Raw genomic sequence first — 14,487 nt, 5'->3', positions numbered from 1 at the left:
TACTTCTTCAAATACTTTTTCAGCTCCACTCTCTTCCTCCTCTCTTTCTGGGACTCTGATGACACAAATGTTAGGTCTTTTGTTATAGTCCCACATGTCCTTGAGTCTCTATTTTTTTCAGTCTGTTTTCTCTCTGTTCAGATAGGGCAGTTTCTCCTGTTCTATCTTCAAGTTCACTGATTCTTTACTCTATCCTCTGTATCCTGCTGTTTAGCCCATCCACTGCACTTTTTATGTTGATTATTGTACTTTTGGGTTCTAAAATTTCCATTTGGTTCTTCTTTGTATCTTGTTTCTTTGCTGAGACTTTCAATTTTTTCATTTGTTTCAAGTGTATTTGTAATTGCTCATTGAAGCTTTTTTTATGAGCACTGTTTTAAATTTCTTTTCAGACAATTCAAACATCTATGTTATCCAATGTTGGCATCTGTTGATTATCTTTAATCATTCAGTTTGAGATCTTATTGGTTCTTGATATAATGAATGATTTTTGACTGGAACTTAGACACCTGTGCATTATGTTGTAATATTCTGTATCTTGTTTAAATCTATCTTTTAGCAGGCCTCTTCTGGCACTGCTCCTATGAGTGAGGAGGAGTACTGCCTCATTACCACCAGGTGGTGCTGGAAGTCCAGGTTTTCCACTTATCCTCTGTTGATACCCTGAGGAGAGGGCTTGCTTGTTACTTTTGGGCAGGGGAGGGAGTTCAGGCTCTCTACCAGGCCTCCACTGATACCGTCTAGAGGAGCATCTCATTACTGCTCCCGTGTGACCTCCACTGACAACATATGGAGGGGTTTCTTTGGTTTTGCTGAGTGGTGGTAAAAATCCTGACTCTCTACAAGTCCTCTTCTGGTACTACTCCCTCAGGGAGGGGGAAGAGTACCTTGTGACTGATGGGTGGAGTGGAAGTCCAGGTTCCCCAAGTGGTCTCCACTGACAAAGATGTGGTGGGGAGTATTGGTTAATGTTCAAGGGGGATAAATGTCCCAGCTTCACCCTTGTTCTCTGTTTAGGGAAAGGAGTTGGCTACCTCATTACAGCTAGGCAGGGATAGAAGTCTAGGCTTTCCACCTGGTCTTCATTGGTGGAGGTGGGATGAAGTCTCACTTTTTTCTGCAGTGTTTTTCTGGACTGGAGCAGAGTTTTGTTGTCTAAAAGTCTTCTATCTTGCTGCCCCTTTCATAGTCCTTTGGCTAGAGACAGCAGTCTTTTGGGGGAGCAGGCTTTGTCTGCACTCATTGGTGTTTCTGAGTTACTCACTTCTCCAGTATCAAGTCTGGGATATATGAGGCAAAAAGAAGGAAACTCAAGGAACTCATTACTGTGTCATTCCTTGGGTCCTGAGGTCCCTAGCCAATTTGCCTTCTCTCTATCTTTTGGAGTCTTTCTGTTTTTAAATAAAATGTACAGGATTTTTAGTTGTACTTAGGGAGAGGAGTAAATAAAAATATGTTTACTCCATCTTCACAGAAGCCTCTACAGTTATGCATTGCTTAATAACAGTGATCCATTCTGAGAAATGTGTTGTTAGGCGATTTTGTTGTGTGAACATCATAGAATGTACTTAAACCCAGATGGTATAGACTACTACACACCTAGGCCATATGGTACTAATCTTACAGTACTACTATTGTATATGCGACACATCATTTTGCGGCATATGACTGTAGTTGCATTTTATTTTCCAAGACTTAGTCACACTGACTTGTCTTCCTGCAAAAGAGCCTGGTAAATAGAGTTTTTATACTGTTTGGCAAAGTGCTGAAATAAAACAGCATTTTGTTACTAAGGAAGATGTGGAGAATGCATATTGGAGAGCATTTACTGTCTCTAACACATTCGTAAGTTGTATAAATAAAACTGCAAAATGCCAGTAAATTGGTTGAGGAGCTGATTTAGGAAACTTAATTAAGATGAGAAAGTTAACAAAGATAAAGTGAAGATAAGTGGAGTAGTATCCTTAGACTGTCGGGTTCATATATTCTTTTTCAGAAACTAATTTATTAATTTACTTAAGAGAAATATGGCTGTATACCTAAATTTATGTGCTAGCATATTTTTCAGTTCATTAGGGCTTTCTTTTCTTCTGACCATGAGAAATATTAATAAACTCTTGTTTTTTAATTCTTCTTTCAGAGATATCTAATTAGGTACTGAGACTTCCCTGTATAAAGTTGTCATCGTATAATTTCACTGTTAATATATTTAACATTACTTACATTTATGATGGTTGTGACTGAAAAATGTGTAAAAAACTATGGACAAATTGAAACACAGGATCGATTTAAGTAATCTTATTTACTGTTCATTGATCCTTTTAATTTTAATACCAGGGATGGCATTTGCTGACCTTGGCCCTAGAGTTTGGAAATATCCCCTTTTGGGATTATGGTGTTCTTATCTACTTGCTACATGGAATAAAAGAAAAAATGAGTTTGAGCTCTTTGTTCAGATTTTGGCAAAGAAAAAGAAAAGTTTCAAAATCCATGGCTAAAGTTTCTTAGATCCAACATCTTTTGCAAAAGTATAGGCCAAATAGATTAAAACAATGAAGCTGTTTTTTTCTTTACAAACTGACTGTAAAACTGATTGAAAAATTGTGACTCAAGCATTATAGACTTTAAATTTTGAATTTCATTTCTTATTTTTTAGTGAAATAGAACTTTTTGAGTCAAAGGAAGAAAGAAAGCTTTTGAAGAACTTTTGGAAGACTTTATATTTATCAAATAGTTGTTTGAAAATATTTTGATGAATTAAAAGTGTAAAGATTATTTCTCCTAATATACATGAGCTTAAAATAGTGGAGGGTAAAAATACATGTTAAAGTTGGTTTTTTAAATATAAGCACTTTATTGAGATAGAATTAATATATCTTACAGTTCACCCATTAAAGTATAAAATTCAGTAATTTTTAACGTAGACAGAGAGTTGCGCAACCATCACCACAGTTAATTTTAGAACATTTTCATTAACCCAAAATGAAACCCTCTGTTCATTAACAGTCATTTCCCATTTCTCTTCGACCCTCCCAGCTCTAGGCAACCACTAATCTGTTTTATGTCTCTAGATTTACCTATTCAGGATATTTTATATAAATGGAGTCATACAATGTGGGATCTTTTGTGACTTGCTTCTTTCACTTCACATAGTGTTTTCATCCACATTGTAGCATGAATCAGTATTTCATTCCTTTTTTCCCCCCATAATATTCTATTGTATGGATATACCATATTTTATTTATCCATTCATCAGTTGATGGACATTTGGTTGGTTCTGCTTTTTGGCTATTATGAATAATGCTGCTGTGAACACTGTGTGCAAGTTTCTGTGTACATGTATATTTTCATTTCTCTTGGGTATATACCTAGGAGTGGAATTACTGAGTCATGTGGTATCTATGTTTAACTTGTGAGGAACTGTTTTCCAAAGCAGCTGCACCATTTTACATTCCCACCAGCAGTGTAAGAGGGTTCCCAGTTTCTCCACATTTTTGTCAGCACTTGTATTATCCATTGCTTGTCTTTAATACCTAGTGACTATTCTCACTTTCTGTAAGCATAACAATTTACAGAAGTTTTTACTCAAAATTTACTCTCTGAATTGAAAACATGCTATAAAGGGGCTGGCCCCATGACCGAGTGGTTAAATTCATGTGCTCTGCTTTGGCGGCCCAGGGTTTTGCCAGTTTGAATCCTGGGTGCAGACATGGCACTGCTCATCAAGCCATGCTGAGGCGGCGTCCCACATGCCACAACTAGAAGGACCCACAACTAAAAATACACAACTGTGTACTGGGGGGCTTTGGGGAGAAAAAGGAAAAATAAAATCTCAAAAAAAAAGAAAACATGCCATAAGAAATCTGCATATAATCACTGGTGAAACTTCCTGGGGGAGAAGATAATATGATGTTACAGTTTTTTCAGTCTTTTTTCTGATAGAATCTCATCTTCCTCTCAAGCTCCCAAAGGTGTGTATTTTATCACTGTTACCTTCTCTTCCCTTTCCCTTAAAGGTTACCCCTTCATGGGTCCCAGCATTTGCTTTTGCCAGATGTCTGAGTCCAATTTAGATAGTATCTTTAATACGTCATTTTATCGTTTATTTACCTTACAGGACATATTGGCTTCCCTGTGGAAGGAAAATGCAATTCCTATGTGATAACAATAGGGTGAAATAATTAAGTTGGGTGTGTTAGTAATATTTGTGGAAATTGAGGTTTTTGGATGGTCTGGAAATGCATGATTATTTTCTTTATTTAAAATAATGAAATGTAGAAACACAGAGTGACTGCAAATAGACAAGCAGTGCAAATAAGGGCAATGGAAGTGTTCTAAAATTGAAGTGGTGATGGTTGCATGATTCTGTCAACTCACTAAAATTGTTTGATGGTATACTTAAAGCAGTTGAGTTTTGTGATATCTAAATTATACCTCAATAAAGCTATTTTAAAAATTGGAACATAAGGTACCCACCATTTGAAAATTAACTATCCAATGCTAATCAAGAATGGATTACTATCTAACCATTAATTGATTAATTAATTAATTAATTGGATTCAGATAACAGATGACTGTATCTGTGTTTGAAAAAATCTTCCTAACCCACAGATGAGATTTTTATGTGCCTACATAAATTGTGAGATCTAATCTGAATATCTAGTTAGACATAAAAGAGCAACACCAAATGAATATGGATAAACATTTGCTTGATTCTATGTAGAAGGTTTTGATTATCAGTTTTCTTTTTCTACTTCTAACTGGAATGTGAAGACATGTAGGACCTCTTGGCCATATCCCTTTCCTACCTAAATATCAGGCATGTTCTTTTTCCTCAGTAGGCACAGCCATGATAATATTAGCTAATATTTATATAGCACTTACTGCATATCAGGCACTATTCTGAGAACTTTATATGTATTAATTCATTTAATCCTGATAAGAACCCAATAGTATAGGTACAATTGTTATTCTCATTTTACATATGAGGAAACTGAGGTTATATAACTTGCCCAAGATCATCTGGTAAGTTGTAGAGCCAGTATGTGAAGCCAGGCAGTCTAGCTCCAGAGTTAGTTTCCTTAATGACTAGATACTCTCATTACATAGAACCTACAGGTCCAGAAGAAAGTCCACTGTTTCCTTGGCATTGTTTTTCCAACTGTTTCTCTGCACCCACTAGTGGGTCATAAAAAACAATTGGGTGGGTTGTAATCCACTTTTTTTTCTTTTTGAGGAACAGTGGCCCTGAGCTAACATCTGTTGCCAATCTTCCTCTTTTTTCCTCCCCAAAGACCCAGTACATAGTTGTATATCCTAGTTGTAGGTCATTCTAGTTCTTCTATGTGGGATGCCGCCACAACATGGCTTGTTGAGCGGTGGTAGGTCTGTGCCCAGGATCCAAACTGATGAACCCCAGGCCACAGAAGCATAGTGTACCAACTTAACCACTTGGCCAGAGGGCTGGCCCTCTGTAATCCACATTTAAAAAATAGGAAATTGAGTAGAATAGAAAATATCAGAGCACATCATGTGTGAAAAGAGCTAATGTTTTGTGAAACTTTTGCTTTAATTGCATGTATGTTAGTTTGTTACTGGGGTTTTCATGTCAGGCATATTTTTTATTGTGGGTTATAGTCAAGGTTTGAAAGCACATTCTGTAGAGGGGCCACAGCGCTTCTCATTTGGAATCTTAGGCCACCGGTTTCTAATTGGTCTGAACCTGGTAACAGGGAGTGACATGTTCGTTCCTCACTAAAACCCAACTTAGATGCATCTACCCATCCATGAACAGTGAGACAATTGGGGTGAAAGCAGGACTTTCTAGAAGATAGGGTTCAACATAAGTGCTCTTTGATTATGGGTAAAGTGAGTACTAAAGGAGAACATCTCAGAGTAAGCCTAAGATGAACTTATCCAGAGAGAAAGCACTGTTCCTTTTGTAGGGGCAGGAAAAAACAAAACAGAACTAATTTTGTTTTTAATGAGTTCCCCCACTCATCATTTAAAAGCTAGCACTTCCTCTCTTTCTTTTTCTTCTTTGTTGGTGAGGAAGATTGTCCCTGAGCTAACATCTATTGCCAATCTTCCTCTTTTTTTGCTTGAGGAAGATTAGCCCTGAGCCAACATCTGTGCCAATCTTCCTCTACTTTGTATGTGGGATGCCTCCACAGCATGGCTGATGAGTGGAGTAGGTCCATACCCAGGATCCAAACCCACAAACCCCAGGCCACCGAAGCAGAGCACATGGAACTTTAACCACTTGGCAACAGGGCCGACCTTCTTTCTTTCTTTTTGATTCAGGACAAAGAATATAGTAGCAGAACAGTAAAGTGGTTTATAATCTTAAAAAAATCAATTGGAGATTTATTCACAAATATTTGTTGAGTGCCTACTGTATGCTGAGGATAAAGCAGAGACAAAACACACAAGGACCCTGCCTTCACAAAGCTCACCTTCTGGTGTCATTAAAGTTATCACTGATGAAGGAAAAATTGAGACAACAGCAAACCTATTCCTTTTCTTTGCACTTGTAACTTTACTCACCATGGGGTTATAATGGAAACTCAAATGTCTGCAGACTTCCCCATATACATAATACAACAGTGTAGAGTGTGTACATTATAAATATATCATAGCCCACATTTTTTAAAATGCCTGCAATATAGAGGAACAAAACTGTTGCTTTTTTAAAAAAAAAAAATTCTTTTTCACTTACAAATGCTATGGTAGAAAACTCAATTTTTTTTCTTTTTAAGCCAGGACATTTATTGAGCAACTAATTGTTGAAATCCTCAAGATGAACTAGATGCTGCAACAGCTGCCCTCTTGGGTTTGGGTGTTGTTCTTCAGGGGATCCATGCCTGAATCTGCAGTGTATAATTTTCAGGGGCCTCGTTCGATTGGTCCCAGTGGTATTTCATCTTTTAGCCTTGGCACTCCAGTTATACTTTCTCTTGGGCTTGGCAGGGTAGCCACATATGCTACAGGTCGCCTTCTGAAGGCGGTAGGCCTTTGAGCCATAACAGTGGCACCCTGTGTGCTTCGTATTGTGACGCTTCCCAAATGATGATGTTCTCTTCCTCATCTCGCTTCTGATTATTACACAAAAGAATAAAGAAGGAAAAAGTAATCCATAAACCTAACATCCAAGGAAAATTACTGTTAAAATTTTGTTGCATTTCCTTCTAATTGTATCCTCATGAAATTAGATATGTGTATGTAGACACACACACAAATGGTTGTGTCTATATATTTATAATTTAAAAGTGAATTTGAAATACTCATATATATTAGTTCCATTTCTTGATTTTTATTTAACATGTTAATTTCCTTATGAAAATATGTCCTTTAAAAATATTATTTTGGGGGCCAACCCGGTTGCACGGTGTTTAAGTTCGCACGTTCCGCTTTGGCAGCCTGAGGTTTGCCAGTTCGGATCCCGGGTGCGGACATGGCACTGCTTGACAAGCCATGCTGTGGTAGGTGTCCCACATAAAATAGAGGAAGATGGGCACGGATGTTAGCTCAGGGCCAGTCTTCCTCAGCAAAAAGAGGAGGATTAGCAGCAGATGTTAGCTCAGGGCTAATCTTCCTCAAAAAAATATATATTATTTTGATAGCTCTATAATATTCTATTATAAGGTGGTGGCATAGCATAATTTATTCAACTATTTCTTTTTTGTAGATATTTCAGGCTTTCCTACTATAATTAACATTACAATAACATCACTGAATATCTGACCATATCTCTGATCTTTTTCTCAGGATAGCTTTCTGTTAGTAGAATTATTATGTTAAAGAGTATGAATAGTCTGGTAAATTATTACCCCAGTGACAAAGTAACATACACGCAATTAAAGCAGAAGTTTCGCAAACATTTGTTCTTATCACATGTGATACACTCTGATATTTTCTATTCTATTCAATTTCCTATTTTGTGTGTGTGAGGAAGATTGGCGCTGAGCTAACGCTTGTTGTCAATCTTCCTCTTTTTGCTTGAGGAAGTTTGTCCCTGTCAATTTCCTATTTTTTAAATGTAGATTCCAAATGAGGAAAACTATAACATGTATTTCACTTAGGGTAGTTACATTGTTTGGAAAGAAGTGGAATAGTAACTATTAAACTTAGAATTTGGTGTACGTAAGTTATAGCCTTTAGCTTTTCTTCTTACTGTATTTATATGTTTTTTTTTTGATAGATGAGTTTTCACTCTGCTCAAACGCACGTCCTGTTACTCTACCCTCATTCTGTTTAGATGACCTTGAGTCCTTCATTTCTGAGAAAATAGAAACAATCATGTGCTTCTTAACTTCATTCCTCTTTACCTGGATGGTTTCTTTACTCACACTTTTTCTTTCCTTCTCGTTTTAGAAAAATATATAGCATTCTTCTTGGAAGTTAAACTTTCCACTTAATGTTTTTGCTCCCTTTTTCTACTGTGGACTCAAGTATATCGCCTCGTTAGTCATCCCCTTCCCATCCTGCATCCTCCTCACGTCTGTCTCACTCAATCTACTGAGGGTTCAAAGTAAAAAAATTAAAAAAGCAAACAAATATCCCTTTCATTAGCCCTATAAGCTCTCCTTCCATTCCTTATCAAACACGGAAACAGGAATGTATGCTCGTGCCTCCATTGCCTCATCCTTACCCTCTTACAATCCTAATTTTGCCCTTGACGGTTTTTTGTGTGTCAGGTGCTTGTAAGCCTCCAACCCCTCATCCAGTGTTCTAGGTAGGGCAGTTGAGCCCTGCTACCTGATCAGAGCCAATCTTACCAGTTTCCCCAGAGGACTGGATTGGGGTCCTCTGCCTGCTTTATGCTTAGCTCTACTGCGGTATGCTCTGGTGGTCCCAGCCCAGCTTTGGTCTCTCTGACTATAAAGCCCATGTCTTTAGGATTTTAGGGGAATATGAATTCTTAAAAGGTTCCTTTCCTTGAGCTAAGTGGTTCTCTGAGGACCCCTCTTTCCCCTAATACCTTTGCTCTGTAAGAATTGAAAGAGGGCATTTGAAGTTAAATTATAGGTTACACAGGATGCTCATTGCTGTACAGCATTCAGTATTGTTGAATACTTTGCATTCTTGAAGTTCTCTTTTTTTGGTAATGTTAGTATAGTTTTCTGGTTCTCCTCTCCCTCTCCGACCACTGTGTCTTTAGTTACTGTTTTTTATACCACTACCTGTAGGTGTTCCCTAAAATTTTGCCCTCTCTTTTTAGTCTTTCTCGTACTCCACTGGCAGAATGAGTGACCCCCAGATATGTTGTTTTGGCTCTGTTTTCTCTCCAAGTTCTGGTTCTGTGTGATCAACTGCTTGTGGGCGTCTGTATCCAGAATTCCTGCTGGCACCTTGAAGTCGTTACATATCAAGCAACTGGTTATTTTGTAAAATTTGTTTTTCCTCCTTTAGTCCTTACTGATTTTAAAGATATTACCCATCTGCTCTTGCACACCTCATTGCTGTCTTGACTCTTCTCTCATTACCATCCACATTTATTCAGTTGTCTCTGATACTCACACAGTCCTCTCATTCCCCGGCCTAGTTACTTTCAGTGTCATCCTAGACCACTGCAATTGCCTTTAATTTCATCATCTACTATTTCTCTGCCTTTTTGATTCTTCTTATACACTACCAAATTCACATTCACGAAAGAGAGTTTTGATCACATCATGGCTCCCTTTTGCCCACAAATTAGCATTTAAACTCATTAACCTGGTATTAAAGGCTCTCCATAATCTGACTCCACAATCTGTTTTTCCAGTTTTTTTTATTTCTGTCATTCACAAAGCATTTGCTTTTGATAAACTAAATTACTGCTTGTTATTTACATATTGCACTTCCTAATCCTTTGTTCCTATCTCTATGTGACCAAATCATACCTATCATTCAAGACTGAGTTCCAATGTCACTTTTTCTTTGAAACATTCTGTGATTCCTCAAGACATAAGTATTTTTTTGGCTCTGCTGAATTTTTATGGTATTTTATTGGTCTTTTCCTTTGTGATTCATAACTTTTTGCCTCGCGCTGTAGTTATTTTTGGTACATGTTGTAGCCCCTGTGAGAATATAAATTCCTTTTTCCACTCCATATCCCCTAAGAACAAATTGCCCTCAAATGGTTGGATGAATGAATCTTATACAGTGAAGTGATAAGAAAGTTGTAACGGAGCCTTGCCATGGTAAAGTGTTCAGGGCCATTACATTTAGTTGTATGGTTTGTGCATTGCCAAAAGGCTCCTGGCCAAGGGAGTGAGTGGGACCTGAAATCCAGCTCACATTCCGGGTTCCCCCATACCAAAACATGTGCCAGGCTGGTTGGCGCAGGGCTGCAGCTGCCTGGAAGAAGGGCTACTTGTTCTTTGTATTAAGAACATTGCAGGTTAATCTGTGCATCTGCTTGGCTGCACCTGTCCCTTTATCTGACTTTTACCAAAGCACCGTATAAGCCAGTAGCAGCCCTGAGAGTATTAACAGGATCAGTGGAAGTTCATTATGAAAACCACTTTGTGTCACATAGAAACTATCCAATAATTATTTGTTGGGATGGAAGATACAGATTAATCAAATGTAAAGTAAAGCATTAATTATAGAGTATCTCCTTGATAATCTACTATTAACTTCAAACTCACAAATATTGTAGAACCCCTGTGCAGCTTCTAGAACCTTTGAGATTGCTTGTAATTTTTTACTTAGATCAAATGGCTAATAGTCCCATTTCCCTTGCCCCCATCTCAACTCTAACTTTTGGTTAGGGTACTCTGATCTGAGGTAAATGTGTTTTTTTACCTTGTTCTTTTATCTGCATTGTGGTGGGTCCAATGATAGTGGCTTCTGGAAGTTTTTCCAGTTTGATTTGAGGGTTAAGTCATAGAAAAAAAGAATATGTTTATTCTTTAAACTCATTCCATATCACTAGTTTTCTAGGTTAGTAATTTGTCTAGTTATTTACATATGTGTGTTTTTAACATAAAATTTCTATAATCCTGTGAGGAATAGATCAAGTTATTTCTCCTTAAATATATAGGGATGAAAGCTTAGAGATGTTCATTGACTTGGGCACAAGGCAAGCAAATGATGAAGCTAGATGAAAATCCAGGGTTTCTGTATCCCTATCCTATGCTTTTTTTTTTTTTGTCATTTAAATTTTATTCACTACAAGTAAAGATATTTAATACACTCTACCAGTCTATCCTATGCTTTTTAAAAATGCTGTGACCAGAATCCTTTAATGGAATTATTTTATTATTGTTGGTTTTTAAGACAAAAAGTCCTTAAACACATAGTTAATGGTTGAATGCTGTGTGAATGTGTGTGTCTCTGAAGCACCTAGTGTGCATCTAATAAATGAAGTTGATTACACACTACTTGTGACTCCAGTGGATCTGCCCCATTCCAGAGTAGTGACAGGGCAGCCATACATGAAATAAGGTACTTTTAATGTACGCTAGAGTTGCTTTTTTATTTTATGAGTGGAACATTGTCTAACATTTCGCACTTAGCTAAGTGCCAAGCATATATGCATATTATTTCACCTAATCCTCACAACAAGTCCTGGAACTCTATATTATTATCTCCAATTTAAAGATATGTTACTTATGCACAATCAGGTTTTCTTGAAATCTGGGTCTGCCTAATTCAAAGACTCTGTGGCTTATGAAACTAGCCGCTTGATATCTAAAGAATGTTCAGAATAGCTTATCACATAAAGGCCTTCAGAGGCTATATAGCTATATTTATTTATTGCTAGCTAGATATAGCTATAGATATATCCTATCTTGGCATCAGGGAAACAAGACAGTCATTACTTGGACTGGCATAGTAGATCTTATTGCTGGTGCTAAGTATTGCAGCTGCCACTGCAGCTCAGTACCAGCAGGGGGCCAGAGGAGTGCTGGAAAGTGAGCAAAAGAATGACATTCTTGGAGACTCTGCTCTGGTGTTTTTGAAATACAGCCAATGGGAGTAGGGGTGTTGCCTAATTTTTGTTATTCAACTTCCTTCTTCTAAAAAGAAAAAACAACAGAAGGAGATGGGAAGCAGAGTAGCATAAAAGAGAAAGCAGAATAAGCTTTGCTATCTTCTTGAAGTTAATTACAAGACCTTTTAAAGATTTCCAAATTTGGCCAAGATTAGCAATTAATGGATAATTGCAGATGTGTTTTTCATTCTGTCAATTAACCAACATTTCTGTGCAACTTGGACACCTCTAAAGCATTTCTCCTATAGCATTTCTTCTATATTCTGCTTTTGTGAAAGTAATTTGAATATCTTTAAGCAATGTCCAGGCCACAATGTTAATTCTGTCTGAAATGGAAATAATGAGAAAGAAGAACTAGAGATATCTATGTTATATGGGTCCGTGGCAAGGTCCTAAGACAGTAAACAGGTTTTTTGCTTTGGGGCTCCCTTATTGGCATAAGGCTATTGAAGAATAAATCAAATGTTATTCCTGGACTACCTGAAGGTATAGCTTTGAGTATTTTGAATTTAGACTGTGGTCTTTAGGAATAGAGTAAAATGGAGAAACGAAAAGCATGAATGAAAAGTAAAGAAAAAAAGCCACTGGGAATAAGAGAGAGGTAAATTCCACTTAAAAAAAAAAGACATCTGAGTTACCCAAATTAGCAAAATTGCAAACAATCCACAATACTTTTTAGCATTCTCTAACATATACATATATTTTATGATGGTAAAAATAGTAGTAATTTCTGCTATAACACTTGTTTTGAAAACACAAATTTTTCCAACATGATTGATACGATAGGGAACTATTTGAGCATATTGAAATTTCTCATTTGCTTTTGTGTAATTTTATTCGTGAGAAACACTACATGGATGCAGAAATCACCCTGACTAAACCTAGCCACAGAGGAAATACACAAAATGTACACATGCATACACCTCGGACACCTACCAGCTATCTCAATGTACCACATGTTACATGAGTCACATTCATCCACTTTGGTGTTACAGCTTTCCAGCAGATTTCAGAGAACCCTATTTCCACTGTTTCAAAATAACCCACAAGCTACAGCTCTTCTAACACCCACCTCCACAAGCAAATGTCAGGTCTTTTTCAAGGTAAGTTGCCATATATATTACAGTATTTATGTACTTTTTCCGTATTTCAAAATAACCCACAAGCTACAACTCTTCTAACACCCACTTCCACAAGCAAATGTCAGGTCTTTTTCAAGGTAAAGTGTTATATTTATTGTAATATTTATATACTTTTTAACGACTTAACATATGTAAAACTGTGCTCCTGTTTTTATTAGATTCCTACCTTTTAAAAAAATATACGTCTTGACAGAGTTTTTGAGTTTGAGCTTTATTATTTTAGGTAATGAATGAATGTACTTGGCTAGAGGTGTTGTAAAAGATATATGCAAGGTAAGGGCTAAAGGAAGCTGTAAAATTTCTGCCTTTTTGCAATAAAAAATGCTGAAGGATCTAATGATTTGAGTAAGGTCCAGTCAAAGGCAATGGAAGCCTTATTTAAGACTCCCCAGCCATCACTTCCAATTTCCAGATTTTAAGCCACTCTTTTCATGATAATGACATTGTAAATGAGCAAAGTCCCAGGCACATGAAATGAGTCATACAAGTGGGCAATATGTGGTTTTGCAAAGCTCCACCTGGGTAGAATTTGAGTCAAAAGATTTTGAGTAAAAGACAAAGAATGAGCTTATATGGGAAAGGATAACCAAAAGGGCATATACAGACTCTGAGAACTTAAGAACTTCCTAAGCATTTTATCTGTCTGTTTCTCTCTCCAGTGTGATCACAGCCCTAAGCTAAATTAGTATGAGCAAAAGCAGGGAGGCAGAAAGTGTGAGAAAGATATGAAAGAACCCAGTAGAAGATAAGATTAGAAAATATGGGGGCCAGCTCCACGGCCAAGTGGTTAAGTTCTTGCGCTCCTCTTCGGCAGCCCAGGGTTTCACTGGTTCCCACCAGATCCTGGGCGCGGACATGGCACCGCTCATCAGGCCATGCTGAGGTGGCGTCCCACATAGCACAACCAGAGGCACTCACAACTAGAATATACAACTATGTACTGGAGGGCTTTGGGGAAAAGAAGAAGAAGAAAAAAGAAAAAAAAGAAGATTGGCAACAGATGTTAGCTCAGGTGCCAATATTAAAAAAAAAGAAAAGAAAATATGAAAGATATAATTAGAAAAGATATGATTTGAACCTAGGAGAAGCCTGAGGACCCAAGCATCTCTTGCTCCTTCTCCTTTGTTGGGCAAAGGTAGCAGTCAACCCCAGATAGAAAGCAATCTATTGGGGTGCAGCCTGACTGTCAGGGGCAAGTTTGCCCCATTTGTTTGGAAGAAGAGGCCAAGATGGAAGCAGTTTATCTTGGGGCCTTGAGTAATGGGCAGAGCAATGAAGCCGATTAGAGACAAAAATCACAACAGCAGGTCCAGATCCAATGGTTTCTGACTTTGATTACTAGAAAACAACAGGCAAAATGATTAG

At 37.5% G+C, this 14,487-nt stretch overlaps 1 protein-coding gene across 10 annotated transcripts in view; it reads left to right on the top strand.

The window, feature by feature from the left end:
• The window catches only part of CAB39L (calcium binding protein 39 like), a 117,886-nt gene that overhangs the window by 23,066 nt on the left and 80,333 nt on the right, over window positions 1-14,487 (top strand). For 6 of the 10 annotated variants that reach the window (XM_046664924.1, XM_046664922.1, XM_046664925.1 and 3 more), the window contains one exon: window positions 12,976-13,083. The exons of 3 other annotated variants lie outside the window; for them this stretch is intronic. The gene's annotated coding sequence lies outside the window, so the exon portion shown is untranslated. Of the gene's footprint in view, window positions 1-12,975; window positions 13,084-13,127; window positions 13,200-14,487 lie in introns of those variants that run through there. One more of the 10 variants, XM_046664929.1, reaches the window with a different exon arrangement.

The sequence above is a fragment of the Equus quagga genome, chromosome 6 (assembly GCF_021613505.1).
Source record: "Equus quagga isolate Etosha38 chromosome 6, UCLA_HA_Equagga_1.0, whole genome shotgun sequence".
Taxonomy (NCBI): Eukaryota; Metazoa; Chordata; class Mammalia; order Perissodactyla; family Equidae; genus Equus; species Equus quagga.
The sequence above is the reverse complement of the archived record's forward strand: the minus strand, read 5'-3'. Positions and strand labels throughout refer to the sequence as shown.